The sequence below is a fragment of the Mauremys reevesii genome, linkage group 4 (assembly GCF_016161935.1).
Source record: "Mauremys reevesii isolate NIE-2019 linkage group 4, ASM1616193v1, whole genome shotgun sequence".
In the NCBI taxonomy this organism is placed as follows: domain Eukaryota; kingdom Metazoa; phylum Chordata; order Testudines; family Geoemydidae; genus Mauremys; species Mauremys reevesii.
Genome location: NC_052626.1, coordinates 45,360,639 through 45,380,830, shown reverse-complemented (window position 1 = coordinate 45,380,830; position 20,192 = coordinate 45,360,639). Strand labels below are relative to the sequence as shown.

Below are 20,192 nucleotides of genomic sequence, written 5' to 3'. Positions count from 1 at the left end.
TTTTGTTTTTACATTGTAATTGGTTTGGATTAAACATACTATCAACTTTCTGAAAAAAGTTTTAAGAATCTTGTGCTTATTGTTCTTTGTTTCAGTGTTCTAAAATACAAAGTGTTTGTATTGTACATAGATTGTACGCTTGTCAGGGCAGAGTCTTTTTGCTCTGTTTGTGTGTGGTGTCTAGCATAGTGGTACCTTGATCCATGATTGGGGCCACTAGGTACTAACACAATACACATAAATAGTAACACTTCTGGTTCAGCTAGCCAGTGGGAGAAACATAGCTTAATCAATGAGTATGGGTTATGTTGATATTGAATTCACAGAAAAAACATAGAAAGTGGAGTGGATCTTTTCCCATACTAATGTTACTAGACTATGCTTATTCTAGGAAAATATTATCAGCTTTAGTTTTAAAGGCAGAAAGGTAATACAACAAATACTTAATTTATAATGTCAGCCAAGTTTTCAAAGGGGACTCAATCTATCATTCATTTTCTATAATAGCATCCTGTGACCTCTAAGGGTCTGATCCTGCAGCACTGAAGTCAGTGGGAGCTTTGGCTTATAAAATGCAACTTTTTGGGGGGGCAGGGGGAGGTGTTATCAATTGTATATACAAATGATAATATTTCCACATGCAAAACCCATTTGCACTCAATTCATGCCTTGTGTGAACACATGGGATTCATATATATACATTTCTATTATTTGAGCATTCAGGTAATAATGCAGAAAAATGTGTAAGCAAAGATGCACAGACAGGGGCCACATTTTGAAACGTTGGGCTTTACTTTTATTCGCATCTGTTACTGGCATTTATGTAGCGTTCTGAATGCCTGTCACCTGGTGTTATAGGGCACCCTTGTAATGAAATTCACAACAGTTTTGCTATTCTGGCAAAGAGAAAGGTAGTCTTAAAGGAAGAAGTGGGGGAGACAGAATGGTGTTTTCAGACTGGATATTCATTTACTTATCATAAAGGAAATATTTTGAAACCATTCTTAAAATATTCCCTTTCCCTAATTATTATTCAGACAAAATTTTCCCAACTGGAAATGGCTTTGTCTTTATTTTACAACAATTGAACAATATAGATTTTGAGCTCTTAGTTTTGAGAGCTAAGGACATTTTGACATAATTTTAAATGTTTTTGTTGTAATGTGGGTTGAAATGTGTTCTCTGTTGTAAGTTAGCCATATTCACCCCAACTCCTTTTTCCTATCGATCCTATGCAATGCTGATGAAACTACACCTGGAATTCTGTAGTCAGTCTGGGCTCCTCTTTATATTAGAAATATTTAGGCAAACAGAAGGGAATTGAGAGGAGAGCAGAAAAAATTATTAAGAGGCTGGAGGGATCTGCTTATAAAGAAAGATTACAAGAATTAAACATGTAGCTCTAGATAAATAGGATGCGCTAATTAAAAACTACTCAGTCATGTAACTTTTATAATTTCAGTATATGGAACTCATCATTTATATTGCCTCAGCTAGGCTGCATTCTCTTATCTTGTATATCTGACAACTTGTACTGCCAACAATTCTGGTTTCCTTTGTTTAAAAAAAAATCTAAATTTGTTCAGCATAGCCAAGTGGTAACAAACTAGGATGTAACTCAGAGGGAATGGGCTTCTTTAGCATAGTAAACAGAGCATAATGACAGACCATTTACAAAAAGGAAAATTTAGGCTGACCATCAGCAAAAACTTTGTCCCAGAGTCAGCTGTAGATTGTGAAATATTTTTCCGAAGGGAGTGCTGGAAGCTCTGTTCTGAGAAACATTGAAAACTAGACTAGACTAAGGACTGGAAAATAGTATATTGTAAAGTACAGGCCTCATAATTTAATAGAACTTTTCCATCTCTAACTCTATGATTGTGTTCCCTAATTAGGTAATTTTTAAATAATTAATCAAAGAAAATACTGGTTGGGCCTGATTCACCATTATTACAGTAGTTATTTATACTAAAATAGCACCTAGATGTCCCATTGAAGGTTGGGGCATCATTGTGCTAGGGGCTGTACAAACCGTTTAGTAAGAATCAGTCTCCATCCTGAAGAGTTTTTTCACCAATTTAAATTGATTGAAATGAATGTCAGTATACTGACATAAACTAGAGTAATGCAATGGAGAATCAGGCGCTTTGTGTCAGACCCTTCTGAGATGGGAGTAAGCAGCATATTAAAGAATCTTAAATACAAGAAAAATGGGGCCCTGAATGAACCTGCTGCTTTGTTAACATTCTGGGTTTAATGTATTTTCTAAAGAAACTTATTTTTTTCTTAACTATTGCACTATTAGTGTGTGTATTGGGAGGGGGAAGTAATTCAGATTGCAGCTTCCACTTGGAATCCATCCAGATGGAATTTTATTTTATCTTTTGGAATAATTATTAAGAATCTGTTTTAACATAAGAAAAACTTCCATTCAATAATGAATAAAGGAGATCACACAAAAAGCCATCATATATTCATGGTAAACTGATTGTATATATGCTTTTTCCTGGCCGCTTGTTCAGAACCAAATACACTGGGCAAAATCTTCAGCTAATGTAAACTGTCTTAAATCCATATAGTCCAATAACTAAAAGAAACTTTGGGAGGTTGAGTTTTGCCAGAATAAGAACTGCAGGATCAAGGCTAAATAAGGAGTGAGAGTGACTAATTATTAATTAAATTAATTCCCCATTGACATTGTGTAAGAAAGAACAGTGGCAGCAGATCATCTTTTTTTATCTAACAGTAGTATAAGAAATCATTCATATTGTCATACAACTGTAACAGGGTAGAATAAGGACATCTAGAGAGCAATTTGTTTTTGGAAAATGTTATAAATTGGAATTAAATTTCAGAAGAATAATCAGTGTTAGTCTTTGGTATGGACTTCTTTTGAGTGTTGGAAGAAGAAGGAACCATGATATATTCCAAGAAATAGTGGGCCAGATTCTGCTCTCATTTGTATTAGTATAAATCTAGAATGGCTCAGTTAAAAGTCAGAGCACTATGTGGTCTAGCTTCTTTTAATTTAGTTCCAAGTTCCTGCCTATTTTTCCACATTCAGTTTTTCTGTTCAGAATACAAGCCACATCAGAATACAACATGTCTGAATCTCAATCCTTCCCACACCATTACTTAGGGCACCAACATGGCTCCGCCATCCTTGACTACCCAGAGCCTCTTTTTGCATCTTCTCTACATTAAGTACCTTTGTTAAATTTTCCCTCTCAGGAATTTGATGGTGGGATTATTATGTTCAGCTGGCCCCTCTTATGTGTTCCTCCAGTTGCCCAATGGCATGCTTGCCATTGCAGATACTCTGGCTTCATTCTTAACATGGCCCAAATATTTCCATCCTGTTTTCTGGATATCTTTAGAGAGAAAGAGTTATTGAACTCTGACGAATCTCTGTATTCTCAGTATATAACTGCCAAATATATATGTGATTACAAGTCTTTATTCAAATGTTATCGCAGAATCTATTGCTGTTTGTTTGAGTTATCATAGTCCTAATCCAAGATCTTGATTAATGTCACTAAAATATAATTTTAAAAGTGCACTCACTTAACTACCCAGCTAAAATTGAATAGCAGAGTGCTATAGTGAGGTCTCCATTTACTGAACTTTCACAGCTGTTTAAAAAAAGGTCCATTTATTAGTTTGCTATGTAGTATAATACAGAATTCAAATGAAACTTCTTGTTCAAAATAAAGAACCTTTTGTGATGCAGTATCCTTATTTTTTTTTAATTTGCAAAATGATTGCAAAAACCAGGTATAAGTCAATGGCTCTCCAACAAATACTGCAAGTTAGCAAGGGTTCTGCTGTGTATATTAGAGGTCTCTACCTTGTTCAGCCTGAGAATCATACACATTTTTTTCAAAGGGGGCAAAGGGGTCATCACGCATACTTTGGGGCAGATTCTTTGCCCTCTGCATTCCCTTTGCATCCCTCAGGTGGCACAAAAGGAGCAGAAACAATCCACATGTGCCCTGTTGATGATGCCTTTGGCATAGGGTAGTAGCCATCTCCTATACCACAGGTGATGTGTTACAAATCAGAACAGAGAGTGGCTGGAGTGACCAAGCTCCAGCTATCCCAAGCTGGTGTATGATTTATTGGACCAATTAAAATTCTGGGAGCTGTAATTGGCTGTTGATTTACAGATTCATCTCCTCCTCTCCTGGATGGCTGTGTGGGACACGGGGAGCCTCCATTCATTAAATCCTCCCTTAGGCTCAGACAAAGCCAATCAAGTTTTCTTGCTACTCTTGCCTTTCTCCCATGTAATATGGCAAGTGACCAGCAGGGGAGCTGCTGAGCAACTATGGAAGGGCAGAGGCAACAGTTGCTACAAGCACTCCTGCTTGTACTGGAGCTGCTCCTGGTGATGTGGCTGGAGGCAGTTGAGAAGCAACATCCATAAAAATGGGGCTGATTTAGACACTCCATTGTAAAAATCTCATTTTCTGTTCATAATCAGATACTTTTTTTTATTTCACACAGTTGCCCTCAGGAGCCAAAAGTGACCTCTTGGCCACAGACTGCACAGCACAGACCTACATGCATCAAATATGCTTGTAGATGGTAGAATATTACGAGAATGAGCATTATGGAAATGGGCAACAGGGGATGGATCAATTGATGATTACCTGTTCTGTTCAGGGCTAGATGGACCTTTGGTCTGACCCAGTATGGCAGTTCGTTTAAAAAAAAAAAAAAAAAAGGAAATGTTAGACCAAATTTTTTAAAACTGCATGTTACTCTGACAATTTAGGTTAATATTAAAAGCAAATGTCTTGATTGCTGTGGTGGAAAAATCCATTATTATGTAATGTCTTTAATCAGTAATGATGTTTATGAAAGTCAGTGATCAGCTTGCGTGTCAGTGAATTTCGGATGTGAGGACTCAGGTTGTGAATCCGATATAAGTGGCTGTGTGTGCAAGGTCTGCAGAATCAACAGCTTATTTTATAAGGAATCCTGGAAACCCTTCAATAACATTTCAGTATGTTGCTATGGGCACCAGAGGGAAGCTTAATACCAGGGAAGCTATCTTAAGAAATCATGGGGGATGGTGATAAACATAACAAATCTGATATGGTAACTGGAATGTTCCTGACACTAAAAATAACTGGTATTTTCTCATTTTATTATAAAGAAATTTTGTTAACTGCATTTTTAGTGTCATTTGAGAAATAGCTAATGGGAAAATACAGAATACTTTTATGAGTTTATTAAAGTTAATTATAGGTTAATTAGTAATGCAGTTTTATAAGAAATAACCTATTTCGGGAGATGGATGCTCCTGAAGTGATTTCTCAGCACATCAGGTATTAAAAAATGGAGGGGGGGGGGTATTGGAGAACGGCAGTTTCCCCAAATGGTCATGAATAAAAATTCGTTCCTTCATCAAGTGCAGCTCTAAAGTTTAGGCAAAAATCAGAATGGGAAAGGGCCTGCTTTTATTCAGGACTGTGTTCCCTCCATTCTAACTGTTCCTCCACCAATAGAGGTTACTTAAGGGGCGGGGGAGAGGGGGGAGAAACCAATGTAGAGTAACTGGAAGTGTATCTCAAGACAGACAAAGGGAATGTAAAATTAAATTCTTGATGTGAAAAGGATGGGACAATGAATCCTTCTCCACAAGATACCTTTAGAGAGGAATTCAATTTCAGGGCTTTCTTTTGCTCTTGCTTGCTTTATTTTTTCCATAGACATACCCTGGAGAAAGCGTGAAAGCCTTTTATTATTTCTTATTTTCTTTCTCTTTTTAGTATGTGATATAAGTTCTTTTTTTATTTTCCTCTCAGTGTTAAAGCAGTTCCCATTTTTCTAGTTTGTTTCTGACACCTAGCTGTGACCAACAAAGCCTCCCATTGAATCACTTCTTTCATCTATTCAGCGTCTTTTATTTCCTTCATCTCATCTCCCCCTTCACAAGCTTACCTCTCATTAACCCTCAGGGTTCCAAACATATTGTCTCTCTCATAAAGATACATATTTTTATTCAGTCATAAGCCATTTCTGCTTGCTAGACTCAGTTTCCATAAGTCCATAATACAATAGTTAAGTGCACAGTACATACTCTTTACATTACAGTGAACAATAAACCCAGACATTAATTTATACTGGTGCAGTGTACACTATTCTATTTTGCACTGCTTTTCTTTGCTAGGCTGATATTCATAAGAAAACACATTCTTCTCCAGATAAAGTATATTTCAACCACATGTCGGAAATTTGCTTACCACGCAAATGTGCTTGACATATAAAAGCCATACCGTTAAAGATGAAAACAAAGCACATTTTCATTTTAAAATTCCAAGATAATAAATGTTACATTAAACTGGATTTCTACGAACAAAACAAGCACTGTTTTTTAGGAGGTGAAGTAAATTTTATCCTGTGTATGACAGCAGTACATTTCTGTTCTCATTTACAGATGTGCAACCACACTGACTTCTCTGATGATGCATAAGATGTAAGAAAGGGCAGAATTTATCCAAATTTTTTAGTATAATCTTTGTGTATCAACAGATGTGGAAATATGTCAAATTACTTTTGTATATTTCTCACTTCACTAACCATTGAAAACTGATTATATGTCTGGGCCCAATCCTGCAGTCCTTATTCAGGTGAAACTCACACTGTTTCCTTGGAGTTTTGCCTAAGGACTGAAGGATCAAATTCTTTGTGAATAGGAGCTTTTTTTAATTCATCCAGCTCCTTGCCTTCTTTCACTTGTTAATGTTTACAAGTCATAATTATCTGTGGCATTGTAGCTTGTTTACAAAATAGAGAGTGACAATTTTAAGAAAAAATTAAAAAAAACCCAAAAACCCGCCGTGCTGGCTTTAAGGATCTATTGTGATAAAATATACAAAGTGAAAAAGTAAAACCTTTGAAGCAGGCCACGTCAGGTTGCTATCGATGGTGAAAGCTAAGAAGGAAAACAAAATTAAAATCTTAAAGACAACTCTAACACACTAGTTTCACTTTAAAATGTTCTTGGGAACAAACCCAAAATTAAGGAAATCCACTGAAATTTGCCACCTTACAGACATATAGCCTGATCCTGAAAACACAGTCAGTCTGGTGTATTATTTATTATTATCACTACTAGACTGTAAGTGGTTTGGGCAGGGACAGTCTTTTACTATGAGCCATTTCTTCTGTTAGTGTAAACTGGTATATCCCCATGGATGTCAATGGAACTTTTATACCATTTATACCAGCTGAGGAGCTAACACTATCTCTATGTCTACAGTTACTGGGACGTATAGACACTGCATGCTCAGCAAGCATGGGTATAAACAGCAGTGTAGATATTAAGGCACTGTAAAGACACACCAGAACCCTAGGGTATATACCCTATACTGTTCTCTCCACACCCCAGCAGTGCCTCTCATGTCTATACTGCTCTTTTTAGCAGTGTAGTGTCTTTCTGCCTCCCAGCTGCCAAGAGACTCCTCCCACTGCAGTGAAAGGCTTTGGCAGCAGGAAAGGGCTCTGGCAGGGGAGAGGAAGCTGGGAAAGGCTCAGGCAGGCAGCTCCCCACTGATCTAGCCTTTCCCCACTGCCCCCTCCTGCCACAGTCTTTCACTGCCATACATAGCTACACTCCAAAGTGTGGTCACAGTCTGCTTTACACTGTGGCGTGTAGCTACACATACCCTACATGCCATGGCCAGTGTAGACAAGGCCTATATGTTTGTACAGCACCTAGCACAAAGGAGCCCTGATCCTGATTGGGATTGCCAGGCAATAAATAGATATATTTTTTAAAAATACAGTGAGTAGGCTCATTATTCATTGCAATACGAAATTAGTAAGCATTTGCAGAATTCAGTCATTAATTCTTTGTGATGCAAAAAATTAAAATTCCACATTTAAATCTATACATTAAGAAAATTTTAGGTGCGTATAAAAAGGGATATGAAAATAATTCATCATGGAGGTAAGTAATAGGAAACCATATTTTTAAAGTTTTCTTATACTGTCTGTTGTTTGGACATTATTACTGACAATTGTTCTCAACAGGGAAAATTTAACACCAATGAAAAGTTTTGCTTCATTAATTCACATTATATACATGTATACTAAACAAGATGATAGTTTTATGTAGTATGCTAAGAAATGTTAAACTGAGTAAATGGACTCTCATCACTCACATATTTGATACTTAAGAACTAATAACTTGGTTGAATCAATGTTTACAAAATATTCTGTTAAATGTAATTATTCAAAATCAAGACATTGCTATTAATATCCTATATTTTTGTCGTTTGGTAGCATTCATGTTGATTTTTCTTCCTCTAATAATAATACTTTGAATTTATATAGACCCTTTCACCAAAGCACTTTATGAACATTAAAGAAAGCTTTTTTCTTCTTTCACTTTACCGTAGATTTTAGATAGCTGAAATAATTTTCTTTATTATAAACTTTCCTCATATTAAACTGTTCTCACAAAAAAATGCCCATATGAGATTCTAGCACATACACCATGCATTCTTATTAGCATAAACAAATTAAATTACAAATGTTATAAAAATAGCTTGTATGTCCCTAAAAATATTAGGTTCATGTAATTAAAATATGAATTTATATTGCTGTATAGTTTCAGTGTAATCTTCATTAGTCTAATTATCACAAGCTATATCAGTTTTATATCGTTTATAATATGTTAGTTTTATACTATATGGACCCTAATTGCCACATTAAAGGTTTACTTGAACTCATTGTAAAGTATCATGATTGTGACTATAAAATCATGCATCTGCAGTAAGTGTGCATTTATAGAGGACTTACAGCTTTAAACTTCACTTAGGAAAAAGCCTGATACTTTTCTGCAGGTCTTGAATGCAGATTTACTATAAAATAAGTGAATAATAATACTAGGTTATTTTGGGAAGTGTTCTTTTATGCAATCACTGCATTTAATAGAATCACAAAATGGCAGCCCAACAGGTGGTCTTTTCATAGTGTTAAGCCACAACAATCAGAACAAAAAGGACACCAGAATCTAATGTTCTTCAGAATTTAAAAAGCTGTTCACTTTCTTTTGTTAATTTTTAGATTTAGCCATGTTCATTATTGTTGAGTCACAAATGAAGGACATTCTTTTTTGACATTGTGCCATAAATAGACACTGACTGAGGCTGACTAGCCAGCTAGCTGTTTTGTCACATGCAAGCGGAAGCTCATTATTAACAATGAGTGTGCATTCTTGGTACTTAAATGACTGAGGAAAGTACTGGTTTTGACATGCTGCAAATCTGGCAAAGTCTTGGTTAACAAAAGTATCGTTAACAAAGGATGAAGTTTCTCTTCCTATATTTTCCCCAAAAGTAAGTATTTAATTCTGGCCTAATGAATTTGCCTGGAAGATTGTGTGTCACATTGATGAGCTATTGAATGTCTGAAAATATACTTTTGCATTGTGGATTAACATTCACCAAGCCTTCTTTGGGAGTAGCTATTATTTAACCAGTAATTATGAACTTTAGGGGGAGAAATAGGATAAAATATTTGTTACTCAGTGTTTTAAAAGTGGCAAAAGCTGTTCAAGTGATCTCAGACTCAACATATATGACAATAGATGGATCCAGTCCTCTGAATTCTTAATGATGCATATAGTCTCTACTTGTAGAAGCAATGTAACACTGTTCAATGGGACTGCTCACGCAAGTAAGGAATAGGTACATCACTAAGGGATCACAGGATTGGGTCCATGTTTTACAACCATCTGTGACTAAATACATACGCTACAAGGTCTGCATTAAGGCAGATGTAAAACAAAGCCTAAATTATTGTTATAAGTCTGTTATTTTAATGTGAACTTCTTAAGTTTCAATGTACTGAGTCAGATCCTCTTCTTCTTTTGTGCCACTTGGCAGGTGTAAAGCAGGCCTGAAACCATTCTAGCTGGTCCTACAGAGGATGTCCTGTGTGCAAGGGGAAATGCCAGTGGTTCATACACTCCCTTTTCCTGCAACTAGGGAAACAGGGTGTGACCTGCTGGGTATCCCTGTGTCTGGTTGAACTCTGGTTGCCAAAACAGCCCCTTGGTGCTGTTGGTAATTGGCACAAGTTAGTAAGGCGTTCATGCTGTTCTCACAGAACTCTGGCCCTAAGTAGAGCAGCCCCGTAATCAGGGGACATAGAGGTAGCTTGCCCTTGACCTGTCCTCCACAGCTGTACCTAGCACTCTAAGGCTGCAACTGAAGATCTGATGCAGTATGTAAAATGAATGTGCCTTACTCTAAAAATGTATTCCTACATATAGCAGATGATTCCTCGGTTTACTGGACTTTCTCCTGTCAAAGGGTCTGATCCACCTACTACTGAGAACAGTACTTACTCCGTGTGCACTTCATTTTCAGTGAATAGGGCTAAGGGCCTCAACCAAAACCCAGTGAAGTCATGGAAATCCTCCCACTGACTTCAGTGGGATTTAGATGAGACTCCATGAGCTGAAGGAATCACTGAGCTTGGTGCAATGATTTGCAATTAGATCCAAAGGCAGAACATAATGATGTTAAAATCTTTAATATCTGATACCTGTAGTAATTGATTTTTTGTAGAAAACATTGACTGCCCTGAAATGCCTTATTAAAAGTATATGTTGTTAAATACAAATAAAAATATAATATTTTAACCTCAAAATATATATGCTTGCAGCAAGAAAATTTAGTTTTGACAGAAAGATAGACCTTAATGATAGGGGAAAGTATTTGATACTATTTCTATTCTTATTCTGTTTTAAATCGGCACAATATGCTATTGTCTTTAGGACAATGTACTTTAATAAACCTTTGAGAATAGAGCTGTCACTCTGCCAGTGCTCTGAAGATGTCAAAACAATGAGTAAAATTAGGCTTTTTTTAACAGAAAAGTTTTCTTACAAACGATATTTTTTTCTAATCAGGCTCCAGTTTTCAAGAATTAAACCTCAGCTCTGGTTAGAGAAAAATAAAGTGAAGGCTGTCTGTTAGGATTGGCCTCTTTGCAATCATCTGGATCTTCCCAAGCTGCCGTGGCTTCAGCTTATTTCCTGGACAAGTGACACCTACTTCACTTTAAACTGAAGGTAAAAATGATTCACAAGCCTTTGGTACTGCAGTGTCCTTTCTTGCTTCTTTTAATGCTTGTAATTTTAAAAAGTCATTTCAGTTAAATAAATATAGATATACAAGTTATGTGTATATATATATATATCACCTGCTATTTTTCCCATTTCTACACAGTCATATTAAGTTGACAGTGACGTGACTTATGTGTTCTGATCAGGTATATTTGCTGCATTAATACCACTGGTAAAAATGGCATTTCCTTTACCTTAGCTAGTAAAAGATTATTTTTTATAGGTTTAGGAAACTAAACTGTTTAGAAAATATTTTTATTCATACTGGTCCTTGAGGAAAAAGTAGACAAAGTTGTTATCTTTTGTTCTGCAATAGCACCGAAAGGTCCCATTCAGGATCAGGGTACCATTGGGCTAGGGGATGTGCAATCATATAAGAAGACATGGCTCCAGCTCTGAAGAGCATCCAAGTCTTAGGCCTTGATCCTGCAGTCAAATCCACAAAGACTGAACCTAATTCCCGTACAGAGCCCTGTTGATTTCAGTAATTGTGAGGATCAACTGCAGGATCAGCCCCTTATGTGATAACTTGCAGTGGACCAGCACATACATTGTAATTAGGGCCCTTTTTATTCTGAAGCACACCTAAGAACTACATTCTGTGAGGAGACACACTGATTTCTATGTCAAACTGGATATCCTGTGGCAGCATGAGACACAGAGAAACTGTCAGAAAATGGGTTTTATTCATATCTACATACACGGCTATCACCGCCATAGTACTTGAAAGCCTCACAAATGTTGATGATTTTTTCCTCACAACAACCCTGTGAGAGTGAGGTGGTATTATCACATTTTACTGAAAGGGAACAGAGATACAGAGAGATTAGGTAACTTGCCTGAAGTCATACAGGAGGTCTGTGGGAGTCCTAGGCACTGACTCAGCATCCCAAGTGCCATAGCATCCTTTCTCCCCAATACATAACAATATCGATTGTTTTATTCATTTGATATTTAATTAAACCCTTTGTTTTTAAATGTTTTCTTCCATCCATTTCAAGCTTCTGCTAAATTTCAGTTTGTCACAAGATCCAGTATGAATGCTAAAAAAATCAAGGTGCCTCGCTGCAGATATTAGGGTCAGTCTATCACCCTCCAACCCATCTCTGCTGGGAGCAGATGGGGTAGGGGGTGACTTTCCTTAGAGTTCATCTGGCTTTCAGGAGGGGTCATGCAGCAAACATTCATAGCAATAGAAAGTAAGGGTGGTGGAGAGGGGATAACAAAATTAAGGAAGTAAGTGGGAGAGTTCTGGTGCATTGCTTTTTTAATATTTCAGAGAATGATACCTTATGATCATCTGTGGTCTTTTCCCTCTTTGCTGTCTGGATCATGCAGCACTGATAAATTGTGCCGGTGCCCTTAAACACTCCAACAGATGCCTTCTTTCTGAGTCCTACAATTTCTCATTCCTTTTTTTCATATTGTTCTCCTTCTCTGACTCTACTGATGAGGTTGCTTTACTGCAAATATTCAGTTGAGCATGAGATTTTCCTGCTGCACTTGTAACTGAAATATATTACACACAGTAGAATCCTCTTAATTGTGACATCATAGTAGCTGTCTATTCTATAGGCTAAACCACAGTTGCAGTATAACAAACAGGCCTTCAAACAAACAAACAAAGAAACAAAAAAGACTAAAAAAAAATTTGCCCCTTGGAACTGGTTAAATCATAGAATCATGAAAATGTAGGGCTGGAAGGGACCTTCAGAAGTCATTGAGTCCAGCCCCCCTGTGCTAACACAGGACCAAGTAAACCTAGACCATCCCTGACAGATGTTTGTCCAACCTGTCCTTTAAAATCTCCAGTGATGGGGATTCCACCACCTCCCTTGGAAGCCTTTTCCAGTGCTTGACTACCCTAATAGTCAGAAAGTTTCTCCTAGTATGTAACCTAAATCTCCCTTGCTGCAGATTAAGCCCCATTACTTCTTGTCCTAACTTAAGTGGACATGGAGAACAATTGATCACAGTCCTCTTTATACAGCCCTTAATGTATTTGAAGACTCTTATCAGTTCTCTCCTCAGTCATCTTTTCTCAAGATTAAGCATGCCAAGTTTTTTTTAGCCTTTCCTTATAGGTCAGGGTTTTTTTAATCTTTTATCATTTTTTTGATGCGCTCCTTTGGACTCTCTCAAATTTTGTTCACATCTTTCCTAAAATGTGGCACCTAGAATTGCACACAGTATTCCAGCTGAGGACTCACCAGTGCTGAATAGAGTGTCTTGCATATGACACTACTGTTAATATGCTCCAGAATGTTGTTAGCCTTTTTGCATCCATATAACATTTTTACTTGTATTCAATTAGTGATCCACAAGAACCCAATCTTCTTTTCAGAAGCATCTAGCCACTCATTTCCCAGTTTGTAGCTGTGCGTTTGATTTTTTTCCCTTCCTAAGTGAAGTACTTTGCACTTGACTTTTACTGTATTTCATCTTGCTGATTTCAGACCAATTCTCCAATTTGTCAAGGTAGTTTTGAATTCGAACACTGTCTTCCAGAGTGTTTGCAACCCATCCCAGCTTGCAGCTGCAAATTTTATAAATTCTCTCTACTCCAATATCCAAGTCACTGATGAAAATATTGAATAGTATTTGACCCAGGACTGATCCTTGTGGAACCTCACTAGATATGCCCTCCCAGTTTGATAGTGAAACATTGATAACTACTCTTTGAGCCTGGTCTTTCAACCAGTTGTGCACCCACCTTACAGGGATTTCATCTAGACAGCATTTCCCTAATTTGCTTATGAGAATGTCATGTGTGTCTGTAAAAAGCCTTATTAAAATGAAGTATATAATATCTATTGATTCCCCAATATCCACTGGGCAAATAGCTCTGTCAGAGAAGGAAATTAGGTTGGTTTGGCATGATTTATTGTTCACACATCCACACTGGCTATTCTTTATAATCCTACTGTCCTCCAAGTAGTTACAAATTGGTTGTTTAATGATTTGTTCTAGGATCTTTGCCGGTATCAAAGTCAGGCTCACTGCTCAATAATACACTGGGTCTGCCTTGTTCCCATTTTTAAAGATAAGTACTATGTTTGCCCTTCTCCAGTCCTCTGGGACCTCACCCATCCTCCACAAATTCTCAAAAATAACTGCTAACGGTTCCAAGATTGCTTCAGCTAGTTCCTTAAGTACCCTAAAATGAATTTCATGAGGCCCTGCCAATTTATATATATCCAACTTACCTAAATATTCTTTAACCTTTTCTTCCCCTATTTTGGCTTGTGTTAATATGAATTGTGTTAAGTATCTGGTCACCATTAACCTTTTTGCTAAAGAACAAAGCAAAATAGGCATTAAGCAACTTAATGTCATCAGCATTTAGCACTTTTTCCTCTCTAAGTAAGGTCCTATACTTTCCGTTGTCTTTCTCTTGCTCATAATGTATTTAAAAAAACACATCTTATTTTTGGAAAGTTTAGGGGACAATTTCCTGGTGCAAGTGCTGGAGGAACCAGCTAGGGGCAGAGCTCTTCTTGACCTGCTGCTCACAAACAGGGAAGAATTAGTAGGGAAAGCAAAAGTGGATGGGAACCTGGGAGGCAGTGACCATGACGTGATCGAGTTCAGGATCATGACTCAAGGAAGAAAGGAGAGCAGCAGAACACGGATCCTGGACTTCAGAAAAGCAGATTTTGATGCCTTCAGGGAACTGATGGGCAGGATTCCCTGGGAGAATAACATGAGCGGGAAAGGAGTCCAGGAGAGCTGGCTGTATTTTAAATAATCCTTATTGAGGTTGCAGGAACAAACCATCCCAATGTGTAGAAAGAATAGTAAATATGGCAGGCGACCAGCTTGGCTTAACAGTGAAATCCTTAGTATTCTTAAACACAAAAAAGAAGCTTACAAGAAGTGGAAGAATGGACAAATGACCAAGGAGGAGTATAAAAATATTGCTCAGGCACGCAGGAGTGAAATCAGGAAGGCCAAATCATACTTGGAGTTGCAGCTAGCAAGGGACATTAAGAGTAACAAGAAGGGTTTCTACGGGTATGTTAGCAACAAGAAGGTCAGGGAAAGCACGGGCCCTTACTGATTGGGGGAGGCAACCTAGTGACAGAGCAAGTTTCTAGATGACACTAAACCGGGAGGAGTGGTAGATACGCTGGAGGGTAGGGATAGGATACAGAGGGACCTAGACAAATTAGAGGATTGGGCCAAAATAAATCTGATGAGGTTCAACAAGGACAAGTGCAGAGTCCTGCATTTAGGATGGAAGAATCCCATGTACTGCCACAGACTAGGGACTGAGTGGCGAGGCAGCAGTTCTGCAGAAAAGGACCTAGGGATTACAGTGGATGAGAAGCTGGATATGAGTCAACAGTGTGCCCTTGTTGCCAAGAAGGCTAACAGCATTTTGGGCTGTGTAAGTAGGGGCATTGCCAGGAGGTCGAGGGACATGATCATTCCTCTCTATTCAGCATTGGTGAGGCCTCATCTGGAGTACTGTTTCCAGTTTTGGGCCCCACACTACAAGAAGGATGTGGAAAAATTGGAAAGAGTCCAGCGGAGAGCAACAAAAATGGTTAGGGAGCTGGAACACATGACTTATGAGGAGAGGCTGAGGGAACTGGGATTATTTAGTCTGCAGAAGAGAAGGATGAGGGGGGATTTGATAGCTGCTTTCAACTACCTGAAAGGGCGTTCCAAAGAGGATGGATCTAGACTGTTCTCAGTGGTACCAGATGACAGAACAAGGAGTAATGGTCTCAAGTTGCAGTGGGGGAGGTTTAGATTGGATATTAGGAAAAACTTTTTCACTAGGAGGGTGGTGAAGCACTGGAATGGGTTACCTAGGGAGGTGGTAGAATCTCCTTCCTTAAAGGTTTTTAAAATCAGGCTTGACAAAGCCCTGGCTGGGATGATTTAGTTGGGGATTGGTCCTGCTTTGAGCAAGGGATTGGACTAAATAACCTCCTGAGATCCCTTTTACATCGCTTGCTAGGGGTAACTCATTTTGTGCCTTAGCCTTTCTGATTTTGTCCCTACATGCATGTGCTATTCTTTTGTACGCCTCCTCAGCAATTTGTCCATGTTTCTACTTTTTATAGGATTCCTTTTTTGATTTTCAGGTCATTAAAGAGCTCCTGATGGAACCATAGTGGCTTCTTCCCTGTCTTTCCTTCACATTGGGACAGTTTGCAGTTGTGCCTTTAATATTGTCTCTTTGAGAAACTGCCAGCTCTCATGAACTACTTCCTAGATTTTCTTCTCATGGGACCTTACCTACCAGTTCTCTATGTTTTTGTTAAAGTCTGCTTTTTTAAAGTCCATTGTCCTTATCGTGTCTTAAATTCAGCTGGAGCTGTCTGGGACAGAGCTCTGGTAAATATTTTCAAACCCATCAGAGCCCTAGTGAGCAACATTCCCCGCTTCTTCCCTCTCCCTCCTGCACACTGTGGGGCTAAAGCCCGAACCCTGGCGCCCTACAGCTGAAGCCCAAAATGGGGGTGGAGGACTCTGAGAAATAATCTCTGAGAATTTAAGGCCTGGTCATTATTCTGTTGCTCTCACTCCTTCCTTTCCTAAGTGTTTTTCATTTCATGATCAATTTCACCCAAAGTGCCTTCCACCTTCAGATCAACAAATTTCTCCCTGTTGGTCAGAATCAAGTCTAAAATGGCTGTCTCTCTGCTTATTTCCTCCATCTTCTGAAACAAAAATTGTCCCCAATAAATTCCAAGAACTTAATGCACATTTTGTGTTTTGCCAATTACTTTTCCAAAAGATATCTGGGTAATTAAAGTCCCTCATTACCACAAGGTCTTGAGTTTTGGATATTTCTGTTATTTATTCTAAAAATGCTTCAGCCACCTCGTCTTCCTGATTTGGTGGTCTATCGTAGACGCCTTACTATGACATCACCTCTATTTTTACCCTTTTGTTTTTACCCAGACACTTTCAACTGGTCTGCTTCGCATCTACTTCTGGACCTCAGAACAAGTGTATATCCCTTCTGATCCTTCTTGAACAAGTTATACCCTCTCTACTAATATTCTAGTCATGAAAGTTATCTCACCAAGTCTCTATTACACCAAGTCTCATAATATAGCATATGGACTAATACTTTCAGGATTTTTTGTTTATTCCCCATACTCCTTGTATTGGTGTATAGACATCTAAGATGTTGAGCAGATTCCCCTACTGATTTCCTTCTTGTTGCTCCTATGATCCTATTGTAAATTTCCATGTCTCCCCTACAACAACATCTATCCCTCTTAATGTATCCCTTTTAAGCAGAACTCTTGCTAATACTGTCCAAATTATGTAGCAGTAATTGCAATTGGTCATAGAATAAATTCCCTGTGAGATGTCGCAGTAAAACAGCTGTGCCCTGTAACTTAGTATTAGTATTTGGAGTGTACCATAGTGTATGAAATTACCTAAACAAAATGTTAGATTTTTTTACTACTAAAAACCATAATGATAGTATATACCAGTGGTTTTCAATCTTTTTTCATTTGTGGACCCCAAAAAAATTTCAAATGGAGGTACGGACCCCTTTGGAAATCTTAGACAGTCTGCAGACACCCAGGGGTCTGCGGACCACAGGTTAAAAACCACTGGTATATGCTATCTATATGCAATGGTCCCCAAACTTTTCAGGGTTGCATCCCCGTACCACTTTCTGCACCCCACTCCCCCTGGCTGGGAGCAGGGCCACATCTCCTGGGATGGCAGGGAGGGTGGACAGGGGTAAGTAAGGGGACCGGGAATGGAGCTGGGGGCGGGAGTGGAGCCACAGCCAGGCTGTGATGGGGGCTGGCAGCTGGGCCCATGGCCAGATTTGGAGCTGTGGCAGCTGGCCTGGGTCCCACCGCACCTCCCTGAACATTCCTGTGCGCCCCCACAGTTTGGGGACCTCCAATCTGTATACATACATATATATGTAGGCCACCTTATCTGCAGCACCAGAGCTCTACTTGGCACAACAGAGGTGTGGGATATCAGATAGCTAGTTGCAAGTCCCTGATTTTCTGGATAATTCTGTGCTGCACCAAGCCCTAGGGACTGCTCTAAACTCTAGTTCTTCCACCAATGGGGTTAGCCAAAGTTCAGCATACTGTGGCCACACTTCCTACACCAGAGGCTGCAGTGGGATAAGGGCAGAGCTGCTGGCTCTATGCTCACTGGGGACTCCCTCATACTAAAGGCAGCCACAACGGAAGAGATCTGGCAAGTTTCCACTCTTTTTGCACTACCCAACTGGAGTAGGGGAGATAATCTGGCCCACTATATGAAGGGTCGTGTGTGTGCACACCACAGTGTATTTATATATACAATTACTGTCATGCTGTCTGGAGTGATTCATGACCATGCATGCAGGGGCGGCTCTACAAATTTGGCCGCCCCAAGCAATCATGCCCGGGAGGTGCCCCCGAGCCGCGGGAGCAGCGGACCTGCCGCGGGCATGACTGCGGAGGGTCCGCTGGTCGCGCGGCTCAGCTGGACCTCCCGCAGCTGCGGACGGTTCGCTGATCCGGTTCGCGAACCGTCCGCAGTCGTGCCTGCGGCAGGTCCGGTCGTCCCGGGGCTCCGGTGGACCTCCCGCAGGCATGACTGCGGCAGGTCCACCGGCCCAGCGTGCCGCCCCCCTGGGAAAGGGCCGCCCCAGGCGGGTGCTTGCCCCGCTGGGCTCTAGAGCCGCCCCTGCATGCATGCCTACTTCAGCGCAGATCATCAAAAACAGGGCACACACCCCAAACTGGTGATATGTTCTATAATTAGATTTCACCAAACCAGTAACAAATGTGAACTCTTGGATCACTATGACAGTCTTACCATGGAATCATAGAAAGTCCCCTTAGACTTTCCACTCTACCTTGCCATCTAGGCAAGCTGGACTTAATGATAAATGGTCACTTATACCAAAATCACAGAATGTTCAGGTTGCTTCCAGTCCTAAGAGACCAGTCAATTGGTACCCTAGTTCTTATATCAAAGACAACGTCGTAGTCACTCCTATAATAAACTATCTAAAGAATTATTAACTAGAAAAAAAGCAATGAGTTATTTACAGGTTAAAGCAAGCAAACATATACACACAAATGAGTTACCACCTGTGATTCCTAAAGATGACGGAGATGTGGCAATCTATCAATTCAAAATGTCTTTCAGGGCAGACCTGGGGCAACCCCGGGGCATCTCTGCCTTCGTTTAATGTCTCTGGCCCTCGGAGAGTTCAAACAGCAAAGAGATGAAAAATCTTCATGTAAACTATTTTTATTTCCCTCTTCCAGTATTCAAACCGATGGGTCAAGACCTTCTGGACATACTTCTCTATGGATGGATGGGGCAATTAACAAAGCTTTTGCCTTACACTGGCCAACTTAATTTTTGATAGTCTTCCTGGATGTTTGTGGGGGGGCTGGGGAGGAGGTGGGAAGGGGGACAGGACAGGGGAAGATTCCCGTGCCTGGATTCACAAGTTCAGAGCAAACATTTTCAAGGTTATAAAGCAAAACTTACATGGAATACGGACATTACAAGTGAGATTAATGCATGCACCAACTTACAAGCATTTCATAGAGTCTAAACACTAAATAAATTCTTGTAAGACTAATATCTACTTTGAACAAAACTAACATACAGGTAAGCTAGTTTGGTTTACAGCTATGAGTTTGTCAGTTCTTAGCTAAAGCCAACAGCCTTGGCCAGAACTGGCACTTGGTTTACCAGCATCACAATTACATGTATACATGATATCATATGTTATATATAGAACAGGACTAATAGAGATACAGTTTTTATTCTCCTTATTTCACAAATGCACAGAGGGACATAATAGTAGTTTTCAGCGGAATTAATTTGTAACAATGACTCTAGCCTGGCTGCTGTTACAAAAACACTATAATAACAGAATATATTGCAAAACTTATTAAATAGGCTATAAATCAGTAGAATAATTAAATATATCTATATATGTATAAACAGCTTACTTGTATTTATTGTGGACTCTCTCCACAAATCTATTTTAGTCTCACAGCCAAATAGAATTTTCATGTCATTGTTATGTTAA

At 39.1% G+C, this 20,192-nt stretch overlaps 1 long non-coding RNA gene across 3 annotated transcripts in view; it reads right to left on the bottom strand.

The window, feature by feature from the left end:
• LOC120402978 overlaps positions 1 to 12,672 on the bottom strand; it is a 109,484-nt gene extending 96,812 nt beyond the window's left edge. For 2 of the 3 annotated variants that reach the window (XR_005597396.1, XR_005597397.1), the window contains exons 1-4: positions 12,439 to 12,672; positions 6,903 to 6,943; positions 4,653 to 4,684; positions 3,209 to 3,371 (exon numbers count right to left, since the gene is read on the bottom strand). This is a non-coding gene — a long non-coding RNA (uncharacterized LOC120402978). The remainder of the gene's footprint in view (positions 1 to 3,208; positions 3,372 to 4,652; positions 4,685 to 6,902; positions 6,944 to 12,438) is intronic. The other variant, XR_005597395.1, reaches the window with a different exon arrangement.
• Between the last annotated feature and the right edge of the window lie 7,520 nt (positions 12,673 to 20,192).